Genomic DNA, 18,333 nt, shown 5'->3' with positions numbered 1-18,333 from the left:
TAGGTTACAATGTTCCTGTAAACCTCAATCAAGAAAAATTTTACTTTTTATTTTGCACTTTTTATCTCTACATGAATGGAAATGTGTTATACCTTTAAAGGTCAGAGCCTTGAGAATGGACTATCAAGTATATTTCAGGTTAAAGCCAACATTCTTGTAGCAAAAGCAAAAGAATACAAATGTTAAAGTAAAATAAATGGATACAGTATTGAATGAAATTTGCTCTTCCCTATTATACCATGGCCATCAAGATCCATCATCATCTATGCAATCAGGTTATTTAACAAATGTTATATAAATGAAATCATGCAACTTTTGTTCATCATAGGCTTCTTACACTGAGCTTAATTTTCTTGAAGCTCATCTAAGTTATCAGTATCAGTAGTTAAATTCTTATTATTGCTGAGAAATATTCCATGATATGAAGGTTCTACAGTTCACTGAATCATTCATTCACTGGAGAATATTAAAGAAGTTTTCTGTTTTGGCCAATTAAAAATAAAATTTATATGAAATTTCACGTACAGGTTTCTACATGTTAAAAGCTTTCAGTTCTTTGAAAGAACATTCACTGGAGAATATTAAAGAAGTTTTCTGTTTTTGCCAATTAAAAATAAAATTTATATGAAATTTCACGTACAGGTTTCTACATGTTAAAAGCTTTCAGTTCTTTGAAAGAAAAGGCCAAGAGTACAAATCCTGGGTAACTGAGATCATTTTTAATTTTATTACTGTTAAATTCTTTTCTTAATTTACAAATTCACATTCAAATAAGCAGTGTATGAATCATTCAATTTTGATAAATCCTTACCAGTTTTTGGCTTTATCACTATTTTTAGCCATTCTGATGTTTGTATAATGATAACATATTATGATTTTAATTTCTATTATTCTAAAGGCTAATAAAAAAAAGGCTAATAATAGTGAAGTTTTTTCCATATGTTTATTTGTCATCCACGTATTTTCTTCAGTGAAATATCTGTTCATATATTTTGCTTGCTTTCTAACTGCATTATTTGTTTTATTAATACTGAAATTACACATTCTTTACACATTATACATATGAATCCTGTGTTAAATGTGGGATTTGTGTTTTCCCCTAATCTGCAACTTTTTTTACTTTTAATCTTAGGGTATATTGCAAAGAAAGTGAAAGTGAAGTCGTTCAGTCGGGTCCGACTCTTTGCGACCCCATGGACTGTAGCCCACCACACTTCTCCGTCCATGGGATTTTCTAGGCAAGAGTGCTGGAGTGGTTGCCATTTCCTTCTCCAGAGGATCTTCCCAACCCAGGGATCGAACCCAGGGAAGCTTATTGCAAAGAAAACCTTTAATTGTAATGCTTTCAATTTATCTATTTTTCCTTTTATGAATCATGCTTTTGATGTCAAATGTAAGACATTTTGCCACACATGTTTTCTTACACTTTTTCTAAATGCCTTATGTTTTTAGTATTATGTTTTATATTTAATCCATTATCCATTATGTATTTTTGTATAAAGTGTCAGATCAATGTGTAGGTTAATTTTTGCCTTGAGTTGTCCAATTGCACCAGAACCACTTCTTGAAATAATTTTAGTTCATCTATTCTGTTACACTGATCTAAATCTTTCTCTTCAGCAGAACCACACTGCCTTGATTCCTCTAGACATTGAATAAGCCTTCATGTTTAGAAGAATGTTTCTTCTCACTTTATTTTCTTTTACTGTCTTTAAAAAAAATCTGTCTTAAGGAATTTCCACAAAATTTAAAAAATAAATTTGTCTACATTGAGATCATTTTTAGTTTTATTACTGTTAAATTCTTTTCTTAATTTACAACTTCACATTCAAATAAGCAATGTATGAATCATTCAGTTTTGATAAATCCTTACCAGCTTGTTGATTTTCCTTAAAAGCTTGTTGATTTTCTGATTGGAACTTTTGGTGGTGAGCACACTATAGTGCAAGAGAATAGTATAGCAAGGAGAGATAAGAAAGCCTTCTTAAGTGAACAATGCAAAGAAATAGAGAAAAACAATAGAATGGGAAAGACTAAAAATCTCTTCAAAAAAATTAAAGAGAGATACCAAGGGAATATTTCATGCAAAGATGGTCATAATAAAGGGCAGAAATGATATGGATCTAACAGAAACATAGGACATTAAGAAGAGGTGGCAAAAATACATAGAACTGTACAAAAAAAGTCTTAATGACATGGATAACCACGATGGTATAATTATTTATCTAGAGCCAGACATTCTGGAGTGTGAAGTCAAGTGGGCCTTAAGAAGCATTACTATGAACAAAGCTAGTGGAAGTGATGGAATTCCAGCTGAGCTATTTCAAATCTTAAAAGATGATGCTGTTAAAGTGCTGTTCTCAATATGCCAGCAAATTTGGAAAACTCAGCAGTGGCCACAGGACAGGGAAAGGTCAGTTTTCGTTCCAGTCCAAAGTAGGGAAATGCCAAAGAATGTAAAAACTACTACACAGTTGCTTTTACTTTGTATGCTAGCAAGGTAATGCTTAAAACCCTCCAAACTAGGCTTCAACAGTATGTGTAATGAGAACTTCCAGATGTACAAATTGGATCTAGAAAAGAAAGAGGAACCAGAGATCAATTTGTGAAAATCTGTTGAACATAGAAAAGTGAAGGAATTCCAGAAAAACATTTACTTCTGCTTCATTGACTACGCTAAATCATTTGACTGTATACATTACAACAAACTATGGAAAATTCTTGAAGATATGGAAATACCAGACCATCTTACCTGCCTTCTGAGAAACCTGCATGCAGATAAAGGAGCAAAAGTTAGAACAGATCATGAAACAACTGACACAAATTGGGAAAGGAATACGTCAAGGCTGAATACTGTCATCCTGCTTATTTAACTTATATGCAGAGTGCATCATGCAAAATGCCAAGCTGAATGAAGCTCAAGTTGGAATCAAGGTGCCAGGAGAAATATGAATAACCTCAGATATGCAGATGACACCACTCTAATGGCAGAAAGGGAAGAGGAACTAAAGAGCTTCTAGATGAAGGTGAAAGAGGAAACTGAAAAATTTGGCTTAAAACTCAACATTCAAAAAATGAAGATCATGGCATTTGGTCCTATTATGTCATGGCAAATAGATGGAGAAAAAATGGAAACAGGGATAGATTTTATTTGCTACTGCTAAATCGCTTCAGTCGTGTCCGACTCTGTGCAACCCCATAGACGGCAGCCCACCAGGCTCCCCCGTCCCTGGGATTCTCCAGGCAAGAACACTGGAGTGGGTTGCCATTTCCTTCTCCAATGCATGAAAGTGAAAAGTCAAAGTCGCTCAGTCGTGTCCGACTCTTCGCAACCCCATGGACTGCAGCCTACCAGGCTCCTCTGTCCATGGGATTTTCCAGGCAAGAGTACTGGAGTGGGGTGCCATCACCTTCTCCAAGATTTTATTTACTTAGGTTCTAAAATCACAGTGGATAGTGACTGCAGCCACGAAATCAAAGCCGCTTGCTCTTTGGAAGAAAAGCTATGACAAACACAGACAGCATATTAAAAAGCAGAAACATCACTTTGCCAACAAAGATCTGTATAGTCAAAGCTATAGTTTTGCCAGTATTCATGTATAGATGTGAGAACTTGACAATAAAGGAGGCTCAGCACCCAAAAATATATGCTTTCAAACTGTGGCGCAAATAGTTGAGCAGCTGAATAACAACATCAACACACTATAACGTAGAAAGTCAAAACATAATGCTGTACAAATAAAACATACAAAGTTATAAATGAAGACTGCTGTTTGTCAGTCGCTAAGTCCTGTTTCACTCTTTGTGACCCCATAGATTGCAGCTTGCCAGCCTTCTCTGTCCATCACTATTTGCTCAAATTCATGTCAATTGAGTCGTGATGCTATCTAACCACCTCATCCTCTGCTGCCCCTCTTTTGCCTTTAATCTTTCCCAGCATCAGGATCATTTCCAATGAGTTGCCTTTTCCCATTGATGGCAAAAGTTTAGAGCTTTGGCTTCAGTATCAGTCCTTTCAATAAATATTCAAGGTTGATTTCCTTTAAGATTGACTAGTTTGATCTGCTTGCTGTCCAAGGGACTCTCAAGAGTCTTCTCCAGCACCACAGTTCGAAAACATCAGTTCTTTGGTGCTCAGCCCTCTTTATGGTCCAACTCTCACATCCATACATGAATACTGGAAAAGCTATAGCTTTGACTAAACAGGCCTTTGTTGGCAAAGTGATGTCTCTGCTTTTTAATATGCTGTCTAGGTTTATCATAATTTTCCTTCCAAGGAAGTAGCATCTTTTAATTTCATAGCTGCGGTCTCTATCCTCAGAGATTTTGGAGCCCAAGAAAACAAAATCTGTCACTGTTTCCTCTTCTATTTGCCATGAAGTGATGGGACTGGATACCATGATCTTTGTTTTTTGAATGTTGTGTTCTAAGCCAGCTTTTTCACTCTCCTCTTTCATCAAGAGGCTCTTTAGTTCCTCTTCTCTTTCTGCCATTAGAGTGGTATCATCTGCATATCTGAGTGTGTTGATATTTCTCCTGGCAATTTTGATTCCAGCTTGAGCTTCATCAAACCTGCCATTTTGCTTGAAGTACTCTTCATATGAGTTAAATATAGTGAGAATATACAGCCTTGCCATACTCCTTTCCCAATTTTGAACAAGTCTGTTGTTCCATATCCACTTCTAATTGTTGTTTCTTGACCTGTATATAGGTGTCTCAGGAGACAGGTAGGAGATCTGGTACTCACTTTTCTTAATAATTTTTCATTGTTTTGTGATCCACACAGTCAAAGACTTTCCCATCGTCAATGAAGCAGAAGTATAAATTTTTCTGGAATTCCCTGGCTTTGTCCATGATCCAATCTATGTTGGCAGTGATCTCTGGTTCCTCTACCTTTTCTAAATCCTGCTTTTACCTCTGGAAGTTTCCATTTCACACACTGTTGAAACCTAGCTTGAAGGATTTTGAGCATAATCTTTCTAAAATGTGAAATGAGCACAATTGTACAGTAGTTTGAATATTCTTTGACATTACCCTTCTTTGGGACTGGAGTGAAAACTGACCCTTTCCTATCTTGTGGCCCTTCCTGAGTTTTCCAAATTTGCTGACATATTGAGTGAAGCACTATCACAGCATTATCTTTTAGTATTTTTAGTAGCTCAGCTCTAATTCTATCACCTCCACTTCCTTTATTTGTAGTAATGCTTCCTAAGGCCCACTTGACTTTACACACCAGGTTTTCTGGCTCTAGGAGAGTGACTACACCATTGTACTTGAGTCATTAAGAACTTTTTTGTATAGTTCTTCTATGTATTCTTGCCAACATTTCTTAATCTCTTCTGCTTCTATTAGGTCCTTAAAATTTTTATCCTTTATTATTCACAACCTTTTATGAAATGTTCTCTTAATCTCTTCAGTCTTCTTGAAGAGATCGCCAGTCTTTCCCATTCTATTTTTTCCCTCTATTTCTTTGATCTGTTCATTTAAATAGAGCTTCTCATCTTTCCTTGCTGTTCTCTGAAACTCTCCATTGTGTTTCTTTCCATTTTCCTTACTTTCCAATTCTCTTCTTTCCTCAGCTATTTGAAAGGCTCCTCAGACAACCACTTTGACTTCTTACATTCATTTTTCTTTGGGATGGTTTTGATCACTGCCTTCTGTACAGTGTTGCTAACTTCCATCCATAGTTCTTCGGGCACTCTGGCTACCAGATATAGTTCCTTGAATCTATTTGTCACCTCCACTGAATAATCATAAGGGATTTGATTTAGATTATATGTGATTGGCCTAGTGGTTTTCCCTTCTTTCTTTCTTTCTTTTTTTTTAATTTTATTTTATTTTTAAACTTTACATAATTGTATTAGTTTTGCCAAATATCAAAATGAATCCGCCACAGGTACACATGTGTTCCCCATCCTGAACCCTCCTCCCTCCTCCCTCCCCATTCCATCCCTCTGGGTCGTCCCAGTGCACCAGCCCCAAGCATCCAGTATCGTGCATCGAACCTGGACTGGCAACTCGTTTCATACATGATATTTTACATGTTTCAATGCTGAATTTTGCAATAAGGAGCTCATGATATGAGCTATAGTCAGCTCCAGGTCTTATTTTTGCTGACTATATAGAGCTTACCATCATCATCTGCAAAGAATATAATCAATCTGATTTTGGTATTAACCATTTGATGATGTCCATTTGTAGAATAGTCTTTTGTTTGCTGTAAGAGGTTGTTTGCTATAACCAGTGTTTTCTCTTGACAAAACTATGCTAGCCTTTACTCTGCTTCATAACCAAACTTACCTGTATCTCTTGTCTTCCTATTTTTGTATTCCAATCTCTTATGAGGAAAGGGATATCTTGTTTTGGTGTTAGTTCTAGAAAGTCTTGCAAGTCTTCATAGAACCAGCCAACTTCAACTTTTTCAGTATCAGTTGTTGGCGCTCAGACTTGGATTTCTGTGATGTTGAATGGTTTGCCTTGAATATGAACCAAGCTCATTCTGCTGTTTTTGAGCTTGCCCCCAAGTACTGAATTTTAGACTCTTTTGTTGACTATGAAGGCTATTCCATTTCTTCTAAGGGATTCTTCCCTACACTAGTAGATATAATGATCATTTGAATTAAATTTTCTCATTCCCTTCCTTTTTAGGTCACTGATTCCTGAGATATTGACATTCACTCTTGCCATCTCCTGCTTCACCACTTTCAATTTACTCTGATTCATGGACCTAACATTCCAGGCTTGCAATATTGTTCTTATAGCATTGGACTTTACTTTCAGCACCAGACACATCCACGACTGAGCTTCATTTCCACATTGGTACAGTTGCTTCATTCTTTCTGGAGGTATTAGTAATTGCCCTCTGCTCTTCCCCAGTAGCATATTAGACACCTTCCAATGTGAGGTGCTCACTTTCTAGTGTCATACCTTTTACCCTTTCATAATTTTCATGGGATTCTCATGGCTAGAATAGATTTATTCTCCATTTGCTCCTCCAGGTAATGAAGGCACATCAATTGGAAAAAAGAAAAAAACCTCTGCAGCAACAGAGAAAAAAAATCCCTATAGATCAGTTTAAGAACTGATGTCTTTACTCAGCTGTGTGTTTAAATCAATGGACATAATATGCCTTTTCTAGTATTTATGATTCCTTTGTTTTTTTTCTTCAATATCTTATTATTTTCTATATATGAATTATATACAAGTGTTGTTAGATTTATCCCTCATATTTCATTATCTCTGGAACAATTTTAAATGTTTTTGGATCATTAACTTCAGTCTTCACTGGTCCATTGTAAATATATAGAAATGCAATTGATTTTTGTGTATTGATCTTGTATCTTATGACCACACTGAATTCACTTATCAGTTCTAGAAGCTTTCTTGCAGATTCCTTGAAATTTTCAACATATAAATTATGTCATCTGAATATTTCTCCTTTCATCTCCATCAGTTTTCACTTTATCATAGAACAGTGTTACTGAGATAAAATGCAATGCCACAACTCAGCTGCTTAAGTGTACAATTGAATAATTTTAATATATCTTAGTTGTGTAAATATAATCATAATCAATCACAGAAGACATTCATCACCCTAAAAGAAAATCAGTTCTTATTAGAGATCATGCTACCCAAGCCTCCCTGAACATCTAATATACTTTTATATTTCCCTAGCTTTGTATTTTAGAAGTTTTATATGAATGGAATTGTTCAAGATATGGTCTTTTATGACTGACTTTATTTAATTAGCATAATGTTTCAAGGTTTGCATATTTTAAAGTAGGTAACTATTCATTCTTTTATAATTGATAATTACGTGGCTATCCTATGTTATAATTATTCCTTCACTAGATGTTAAACATCTGAATATATCCACATTCTTGCTATTATGAATAATGCTGCTATGAACAATTGTATACATGGATTTCTGTATGCCTATATTTTAAGTCTTGTATGTATACCTAGAAGTGGGACCCTTGAGTCATTTGATAATTCTGTATCAATATTTTATGAAGTTTACAGACCTTTTTTACAAAGTGCTTATAGTATTTTACATTCTCACCAGAAGTGTAAGAGATTTCTTATTTTTCCACATATACACCAACACTAGTTATTTTTTCATTCTGATTATGTTAGTTTGTGTGAAGTGGAATCACATTGTGGATTTTATTAGCATTTCCTTCATAGATGATTATCTTCTGTAGCTTTTCATGAGTATATTGTCTTTTTATTGTTTTTACAAGTCAAATGAGATGCAATTGACATTTTATTGTATACATTTGCTATTTTTTATAAAACTTAATTGAGTATAATTGACATATTACAGTATGTACATTTAAGGTGTACATTGTAATGATTTAATGCATGTATATATTGCTTATTATTTACCACAATAAGGTCAGTTAATACATCTTACATCTCACAAAGTATCATTTTTTTCTTTATTGTTGGTGTAGTGAGAACCTTTGCAATCTAGTTCCATAAGAATATTCAGGTGTACAATACAGGACTGTGAACTATAGTCGCCATTCTATACATTCAATCACTGAATTTTCTTATCACTAGAAGTTTGTACCCTTTGACAAATATATCCTTATTATCCCCAATTCCCCAGTCGCAGTCCCTAGTAAACAATATATAATCTCTGCCTTTATGGATTCTACATATACATGAAATCATATATTATTTGTCTTTCTCTGTTTCATTTCACTTAGCATAGTGACCACAGTGTTCTTTTTTCTTTTGAGTTATAACATTCCGTTGTGTGTGTGTATAGCATTTTTTAAACCATTTATTTGTCCATGCATGCTTAAGTGTTTTTTTCCATACCTTGGCTATCATAACTAATACTTCAGTGAACATGAGGGTGCACATCTCACTTCAAGATAGTGATTTCATTTCCTTTGTATTTATAAACAGATGTGGAAATACTGCTAATTCAATTTTTAGTTTTTTGAGGAAACTCCATGCCATTTTCCATAGAGGCCAGACCAATTTATATTCTCACAAATAATGCGAAAGGGCTCAGTTTGCTCCACGTCCATGCCACTACTTGTTAGCTCTTGTCTTTTTGATAATAACTGATTTAACAGGTTTGAGGAGATATTGTGATTTGGGATCACTTCTCCCTGATGACTGGTAGTGTTGAGCACATTTTCATTTACTTCCTGGTCATTTGTAGGTTTTCTTCAGGGGAGTATCATTTCGGGTCCTTTGCTCATTTTAAAAAATCAAATTATTTACTGTTTGATTTTTGAAACTGAGTTGCATGTGTTCCTCATGTACTTTTGATATTAACCCCGTATCAGTTATATTATTTGCAAATATTTTCTTTCACTTTTTTGTTGATGGTTTCCTTTGCTGTGCAGATTTTTTTTTTTTTTCAGTTTGATAGAGTTCCACTTATCTATTTTCATTTGTACTGCTTTTAATTTTGGTGTCCATTTGAAAAAAATATATATCATTACTAAGACTGATATGAAGGAACTTTTTGCCAACATTTTTCTTTTTTCGGGAGTTTTATAGGTTCAGCTCTTACATTCAAGTTTTTCATCTAATTTAGTTAATTCTTATGTGTGGTGTTAGACAGTAGTCCAGTTTCTTTTTTTTCTTTTTGATGTGATGATTCAGTTTTTCCAAGATCACTTATTGAAGAGACTGTCCATTCCCCATTGTGTATTCTTGGGTCCTTTGTTACAGGTTAATTGACCATATATGCATGGGTTTATTTCTGGGCTCTCTATTCTGTTCCATTGATCTATGTGTCTGTTTTTATGGCAATACCATACCATTTTTGATTACAGTGTAACTTTGTCATATACTTTGAAATCAGAGAGTATGATGCCTCCAGCTTTATTTTCCTTTTTCAAGACTGAATCGGTTATTTGCTTTGTTTGTCTCTCTCTCTCTCTTTTTTTTTTGTTCCGTGCAAATTTTAGGATTCTGTTCTATATTTGTGAAAATTGACATTTGAATATTGATATTAACTGCATTGAATCTGTATATTGCTTTGAGTAGTATAGACATTTAACAATATTAATTCTTCCAATCCATGAACACAGAATATATTTGCTTTGTTTGAATATATGCATTTATTTGATTTTCTTCAATTTGTTTTATTAGTATCTTATAGATTTCAATGTTACAGAACTTTCACTTCCTTGGTTAAATGTATTTATTCCTATTTTTTATATGTGATTATAATTTAGTTTTTCTTTATTTCTCTTTCTAATATTTTGTAATTAGTGCATAGGAATGCAACAGACTTTTATATGTTGATTTAGTATCATGCAAATTTTGAATTCCTTTATTAGTTCTAGTAGTTTTTTTTACATTCTCCATTTCTAATAATTTGTTCCAGTGTATTCAAGTTATTGTCTGATTTAATTTCTTTATCCCAATACAGATTAATACAGCTTCTCTTTTTTGCTATTGCCTAACAAAATTCTGTGTTAAAAGACCAGCAATACTACTACAGCATAATGTCTGATAAAATTCATTAACAAATCGATTAAAAGAATAGGGAGTGAGTATGTATTTACACTGTATTTAGTAATTATATAATAGCCATTACCATGCTTTGATTTTTTCTTGTAAATTCACATTATTGTCTGGGTTCTTATGCCTTTATTCTGAAAACAATTCCTTTAGAATTTCAAGTTAGTTCTTTAAGCAAAAAATTCTCCAAATTTTGTTTATATGAGAATATTTCATTTTATAATTTCTTTATATTATACTTTGAAATAAAATTTTGCTGGATATAAAATTCTTGTTGACAATATTTCAGCATTTTGAACATGTCATACTGACAGTATAACATATGTCATACTGTCATACTGGCTTCCATTGTTTGTGATAATTCATCACTGTTAATATTACTGGTATTGCCATAAGGGTGATGTCATTTTCCTCTTGCTTTGACTTGTGTCTGTCACTGGCTGTCAAAACCTTTACTACGGCAACCCTGATGTGGATATTTTTGTATTTGTACTATTTGCATTTTATTGGTAGGTTAATGTTTTCCATTAAATTTTGGAATATTCATTTCTTATTTCTTCAATATATTTATTTTATTCTGTTAATCCTATTGCATATATAGTGATGTTGTTAGTAATATAACATTTTTATCTTAGACTCTGTTCTTTTGTCTTTATTTTCTATTGTATCATTCTTAGTATTTTACAATCATTATGAATCTATTTTCAGTGAATTAGTTTTTGGTTACTGTACTTTTCAACTCTAGAAATTCAGCTTTTTAAAAACAAAAATCTGTCTTTATTGCTATTCTTTCTTTGGTAGGACATTGTTATTATCTTTCCTTTGATGTTTTTAAAGCATAGCTTCTCTTAGTTCTTTGAAGATATTTAAAACAGCTGCTTTGAAACTCTGCTTGTTCAGTAAAACAGTTGGAGCCCAAAATATTTTCTGTTTACCCCTCCCCTAATGTAAGTCACGTTTTTTTCCTTTGTATTTATCTTTTTATTGTTTTTAAAAGTAAGATAATTTACATAACATAGCAAATCCACATACTGTTTAACAGAGCTTCTTGTAGTTTTTATTCATTTATGACTTTATTGGACTATTAGAGTGAGATATAGTCCACCCTGATGCTAGGAAAGATTGAAGGCAGGAGGAGAAGGGGACAACAGAGGATAAGGTGGTTGGATGGCATCACTGACTCGAAGGACATGAGTTTGAGCAAGCTCCGAGAGTTGGTGCTGGACAGGGAAGCCTGGTTTGCTTCAGTCCATGGGGTTACAAAGAGGCAGACATGACTGGACGACTGAACTGAACTGATAGTCCACTCACACAAGTTGAAGTCTAATGCTACTGCACAGAAGGTATGGCCTTTAACATTTCCACAATCCTTCTTGAATGACATTGGTTTTAGCAGGACACTCTCAGACTGTTTCCTTGTCTGATCTCTGTATTAATCTGTCTTTGTCATATCATACCAAATTACTAGGCTCCAGTAATTGCTGGCTGAATTCACTATTGTTTCAACAAACCCTGCCTGGGGACAATTTGCTGAAACGTCTGCTCAAATTACATTCAGAGTTTTTTTTTTTAGAAGTTCTATGATTCCTCTCTGTGATTTGCTCTGAACTCGGGGTTGGAGGTGGGGGGATTTTCTTGGCTGTGCATTTCTCTGATTCTCTCTAGTAAAATTGTTGACCTACAATTTGTAAATTGTAAACTTTCTTTATTTTTATTTTTTTGGAAGTGTCTGTTAAACAATGAGTTGCTTTGTTAATATGCATGATTAATACAAACTATGAAGTGCTATGGAACTTTAATACCTAAGTCATAGCAAGCAGGTGGCAATTCAACATCCAGGGTCAATAGAAAACTTGGGGGGCTGCAACAGATTAGACTCGCATGATGGAGGACACATTTTCAGAGGTGAAGTGGGTGCAAGTGTAACAACTTTTCAAGTCCCCTCTCATCACAGAGGATCATCAGCAGCACTCCATTCAAGGAAAAGTGTGCTATCTGGCGCTCTTCAGGCAGGACGAAACTGAAAACCTAGTGGATTGAAGGGGAGGGATTTTTCTATTTCTGGATAAGTGTTAACTGTGGTAGTCACTGAGCTTTTTGCTTTAATGACCTTCCCAGTCATGCTTTTGGTAGAGAAGGTTGTGTTTCTATCTGAGTGGTTCACTAGTCTTTCTTAACTTTTCTGAGACTGACAGTTTCCAGTGCCTTTCTGGCAGCTCTGGGTAAGGTGGGTGGAGCATCAACATTTTACCAACATATGGTGTTGAAACCTAAGGTCTCCCCTCTAAAGTTTTACAGAAGGCTCAGACCCCAGCTTCACTTTGTAAATTGTAAGTAGAGTTACCAACTGCTTACAGTTCACATCTTTACCATTTTTAAGAGTGCTCTTTAACCTTAATTTCCTCACATTCTGTTTCAAATAAAGTCAGGGTTTTTGCGGATAATTTTGGAGCTATATCTATTCTTATGGCCTCCTTTTTCTCTTGTGACAAACATCAGGTTACTTTCTGGAACTGGGAATAGGGACAGTAACTCACCTTTATTGGGGTGACACTAGGCTGATGATAGAGTCTCCAGTGCAGAGATCCCAACCTTTTTTTGGCACTAGGGATTGATTTAATGGAGGATAATTTGGGGATGACTAAGTGCATTACATTTATTGTGCACTTTATTTCTAATCTAATGTCACTGTGATTTTTTTTTTCACCTTGCAAGTGAAAGTCTAACTTGCAAGTAAATTGGGCCAATGCTCAACAAGGCCCCAGTATTTTAGGCTTGTCTAGACTAGGGTTGATTCTCTGTTCTATGAGTGTGTTGCTATGGAATTCAGTTGTTTTATTCAATATATCAGATAATAAACATTTTATAATGTACAACTTAAGTTGTATAGTAATTTTACCCAGTGTTTAGTTTAGTTTAGTCAAGAGTTTATTCTCTGCCAGTAGTAAACAAACCTACTTTTCACTTAAAGAATGTTTTTCTTACCAAATATGACATGCATATACTTCTAAGTCCAGTAGGACTTAATGGAGTTTCTTATAATAGCACTTGAATAATAGGCCTAATACAAATACAGTGGTGGGACACCTTATACTGCAAGCCATACATTTTATAAGTCAAATTAATATCTATCCCATTATCAATATTGTTTATTTAGACACTTTTACAATAATATTAAGCTCTGAAATTTAAATGTGTTTACTGTAAGGTCTATAGATGACTGTCTCTCATACCTAGATATATTCTACACACTTCACATAATATAAATTTTCCCATAGTTCTCTGTGTTATTTGCATTTTTCCTAGAGTTCAACTATTAAACATGCCTTATTTTTTACAGTTAAAAGATATTGTTGTTGTTCAGCCACTAATTAGTGTCCAACATTTTGTGACCCCATGAACACATGCCAGGCTTGACGTACTCCTTTTCCTATTTGGAACCAGTCTGTTGTTCCATGTCCAGTTCTAACTGTTGATTTCTGACCTGCATACAGGTTTCTTAAGAGGCAGATCAGGTGGTCTGGTATTCCCATTTCTTTCAGAATTTCCCACAGTTTCTTGTGATCCACACAGTCAAAGGCTTTGGCATAGACAATAAAGCAGAAGTAGATGATTTTCTGGAACTCTCTTGCTTTTTTGATGATCCAGAAGATGTTGGCAATTTGATCTCTGGTTCCTCTGCCTTTTTTAAAACCAGCTTGAATATCTGGAAGTTCACGGTTCACATATTGCTGAAGCCCAGCTTGGAGAATTTTGAGCATTATTTTACTCGCGTGTGAGATCAGTGCAATTGTGCGGTAGTTTGAGCATTCTTTGGCATTGCCTTTCTTTGGGATTAGAATGAAAACTGACCTTTTGCATTCCTGTGGCCACTGCTGAGCATTCCAAATTTGCTGGCATATTGAGTGCAGCACTTTCACAGCATCATCTTTCAGGATCTGAAAGGATCTAGCTCAATTGGAATTCCATCACCTCCACCAGCTTTGTTCATAGTGATGCTTTCTAAGGCCCACTTGACTTCACATTCCAGGATGTCTGGCTCTAGGTCAGGGATCACACCATCATAATTATCTTTGTTTTGAACATCTTTTTTGTACAGTTCTTCTGTGTATTCTTGCCACCTCTTCTTAATATCTTCTGCTTCTGTTAGGTCCATACCATTTCTGTCCTTTATTGAGCCCATCTTTGCATGAAATGTTCCCTTGGTATCTCTAATTTTCTTGAAGAGATCTCTAGTCTTTCCCATTATGTTGTTTTCCTCTATTTCTTTGCCTTGATCACTGAGGAAGGCTTTCTTTTCTCTCCTTTCTATTCTTTGGAACTCTGCATTCAGATGCTTATATCTTTCCTTTTCTCCTTTGCTTTTCACTTCTTTTCACAGCTATTTGGAAGGCCTCCCCAGACAGCCATTTTGCTTTTTTGCATTTCTTTTCCATGGGGATGGTTTTGATCCCTGTCTCCTGTACAATGTCACGATCCTCCATCCATAGTTCATCAGGCACTCTGTCTATCATATCTAGTCCCTTAAATCTATTTCTCACTTCCACTGTATGATCATAAGGGATTTGATTTAGGTCATACCTGAATGGTGTAGTGATTTTCCCCACTTTCTTCAGTTTAAGTCTGAATTTGGCAATAAGGAGTTTGTGATTTGAGCCACATTCAGCTCCCGGTCTTGTTTTTGCTGACTGTATAGACCCTCTCCATCTTTGGCTGTAAAGAATATAATCAATCTGATTTCAGTGTTGACCATCTGGTGATCTCCATGTGTAGAGTCTTCTCTTGTGTTGTTGGAAGAGGGTGTTTTCTATGACCAGTGCATTCTCTTGGCAAAACTCTATTAGCCTCTGCCCTGCTTCATTCCCTATTCCAAGGCCAAATTTGCCTGTTACCCCAGGTGTTTCTTGACTTCCTACTTTTGCATTCCAGTCTCCTGTAATGAAAAGCATATCTTTTCTGGGTGTTAGTTCTAAAAGGTCTTGTAGGTCTTCAGAGAACCAACCATTCAACTTCAGCTTCTTTAGCATTACTGGTTGGGCATAGACTTGGATTACTGTGATATTGAATGGTTTGCCTTGTAAACAAACAGAGACCATTCTGTCGTTTTTGAGGTTGCATCCAAATACTACATTTCAGACTCTTTTGTTAACCATGAAGGCTACTCCATTTCTTCTAAGGGATTCCTGCCCACAGTAGTAGATATAACGGTCATCTGAGTTAAAGTCACCCATTCCAGTCCATTTTAGTTCTCTGATTCCTAGAATGTTGACGTTCACTCTTGCCATCTCCTGTTTGACCACTTCCAAATTGCCTTGATTCATGGACCTGACATTCCAGGTTCCTATGCAATATTGTTCTTTACAGCATCGGACCTTGATTCTATCACCAGTCACATCCACAACTGGGGATTGTTTTTGCTTTGGCTCCATCCCTTCATTCTTTCTGGAATTATTTCTCCACTGATCTCCAGGAGCAACTTGTGCACCTACCGACCTGGGGAGTTGCTCTTTCAGTACCCTATAATTTTGCCTTTTCATACTGTTTATGGGGTTCTCAAGACAAGAATACTGAAGTGGTTTGCCATTCCCTTCTCCAGTGGACCACTTCCAATCAAGGCAAATTGGAAGTGGTCAAACAAGTGATGGCAAGAGTGAACGTCGACATTCTAGGAATCAGCCAACTGAAATGGACTGGAATGGGTGAATTTAACTCAGATGAACATTATATCTACTACTGAGGGCAGGAATCCCTCAGAAGAAATGGAGTAGCCATAATGATCAACAAAAGAGTCCAAAATGCAGTACTTGGATGCAATCTCAAAAATGACAGAATGATCTCTGTTTGTTTCCAAGGCAAACCATTCAATATCACAGTAATCCAAGTCTATGCCCAACCAGTAACGCTGAAGAAGCTGAAGTTGAAAGGTTCTATGAAGACCTACAAGACCTTTTAGAACTAACACCCCAAAAAGATGTCCTTTTCATTATAGGGGACTGGAATGCAAAAGTAGGAAGTCAAGAAACACCTGGAGTATCAGGCAAATTTGGCCTTGGAATACAAAATGAAGCAGGGCAAAGACTCATAGAGTTTTGCCAAGAGAATGCACTGGTCATAACAAACACCATCTTCCAACAACACAAGAGAAGACTCTAGAGATGGACATCAACAGATGGTCAAATCAAAATCAGGTTGATTATATTTTTGCAGCCAAGTCAGCAAAAACAAGACCAGGAGCTGACTGTGGCTCAGATCATGAACCCCTTATTGTCAAATTCAGACGTAAATTTAAGAAAGTAGGGAAAACCACTACACCATTCAGGTATGACCTAAATCAAATGCCTTATGATTATACAGTGGTAGTGAGAAATAGATTTAAGGGCCTAGATCTGATAGATAGAATGCCTGATGAACTATGGAATGAGGTTCATGACATTGTACAGGAGACAGGGATCAAGACCATCCCCATGGAAAAGAAATGCAAAACAGCAAAATGGCTGTCTGGGGAGGCCTTACAAATAGCTGTGAAAAGAAGAGAAGCAAAAAGCAAAGGAGAAAAGGAAAAATATAAGCATCCGAATGCAAAGTTCCAAAGAATAGCAAGGAGAGAAAAGAAAGCCTTCCTCAGCAATCAATGCAAAGAAATAGAGGAAAACAACAGAATGGGAAAGACTAGAGATCTCTTCAAGAAAATTAGAGATACCAAGGGGACATTTCATGCAAAGATGGGCTTCATAAAGGACAGAAATGGTATTGACCTAAGAGAAACAAGATATTAAGAAGAGGTGGCAAGAATACAAAGAAGAACTGTACAAAAAATATCTTCACAACCCAGATAATCATGATGGTGTGATCACTGACCTAGGCCAGACATTCTGGAACGTGAAGCCAAGTGGGCCTTAGAAAGCATCACTATGAACAAAGCTAATGGAGGTGATAGAATTCCAGTTGATCTATTTCAGATCCTGAAAGATGATGCTGTGAAAGTGCTGCACTCAATATGCCAGCAAATTTGGAATGCTCAGCAGTGGCCACAGGACTGGAAAAGGTCAGTTTTCATTCCAATCCCAAAGAAAGTAATGCCAAAGAATGCTCAAACTACCTACCGCACAATTGCAGTGATCTCACACGCGAGTAAAATAATGCTCAAAATTCTCCAAGCCGGGCTTCAGCAATATGTGAACCGTGAACTTCCTGATGTTCAAGCTGGTTTTAGAAAAGGCAGAGGAACCAGAGATCAAATTGCCAACATCCGCTGGATCATGGAAAAAACAAGAGAGTTCCAGAAAAACATCTATTTCTGCTTTATTGTCTATGCCAAAGCCTTTGACTGTGTGGATCACAATAAACCATTGAAAATTCTGAAAGAGATGGGAATACCAGACCACCTGATCTGCCTCTTGAGAAATCTGTATGCAGGTCAGGAAGCAACAGTTAGAACTGAACATGGAACAACAGACTGGTTCCAAATAGCAAAAGGAGTTTGTCAAGGCTGTATATTGTTACCCTGTTTATTTAACTTCTATGCAGAGTACATCATGAGAAACGCTGGACTGGATAAACACAAGCTGGAATCAAGATTGCCAGGAGAAATATCAGTAACCTCAGATATGCAGATGACACCACCCTTATGGCAGAAAGTGAAGAGGAACTCAAAATCCTCTTGATGAAAGTGAAAGTGGAGAATGAAAAAGTTGGCTTAAAGCTCAACATTCAGAAAACGAAGATCATGGCATCCAGTCCCATCACTTCATGGGAAATAGATGGGGAAACAGTGTTAGACTTTATTTTTCTGGGCTCCAAAATCACTGTAGATGGTGACTGCAGCCATGAAATTAA

General features: G+C 35.9%; 1 pseudogene; it reads right to left on the bottom strand.

Moving 5' to 3' along the window:
• Positions 1-12,282: 12,282 nt before the first annotated feature.
• Positions 12,283-13,148, bottom strand: LOC129630331 (securin-like; annotated as a pseudogene).
• Positions 13,149-18,333: the final 5,185 nt, after the last annotated feature.

Source organism: Bubalus kerabau, chromosome 16 (genome assembly GCF_029407905.1).
Source record: "Bubalus kerabau isolate K-KA32 ecotype Philippines breed swamp buffalo chromosome 16, PCC_UOA_SB_1v2, whole genome shotgun sequence".
Taxonomy (NCBI): domain Eukaryota; kingdom Metazoa; phylum Chordata; class Mammalia; order Artiodactyla; family Bovidae; genus Bubalus; species Bubalus kerabau.
This window is presented reverse-complemented; position numbering and strand designations above follow the sequence as displayed.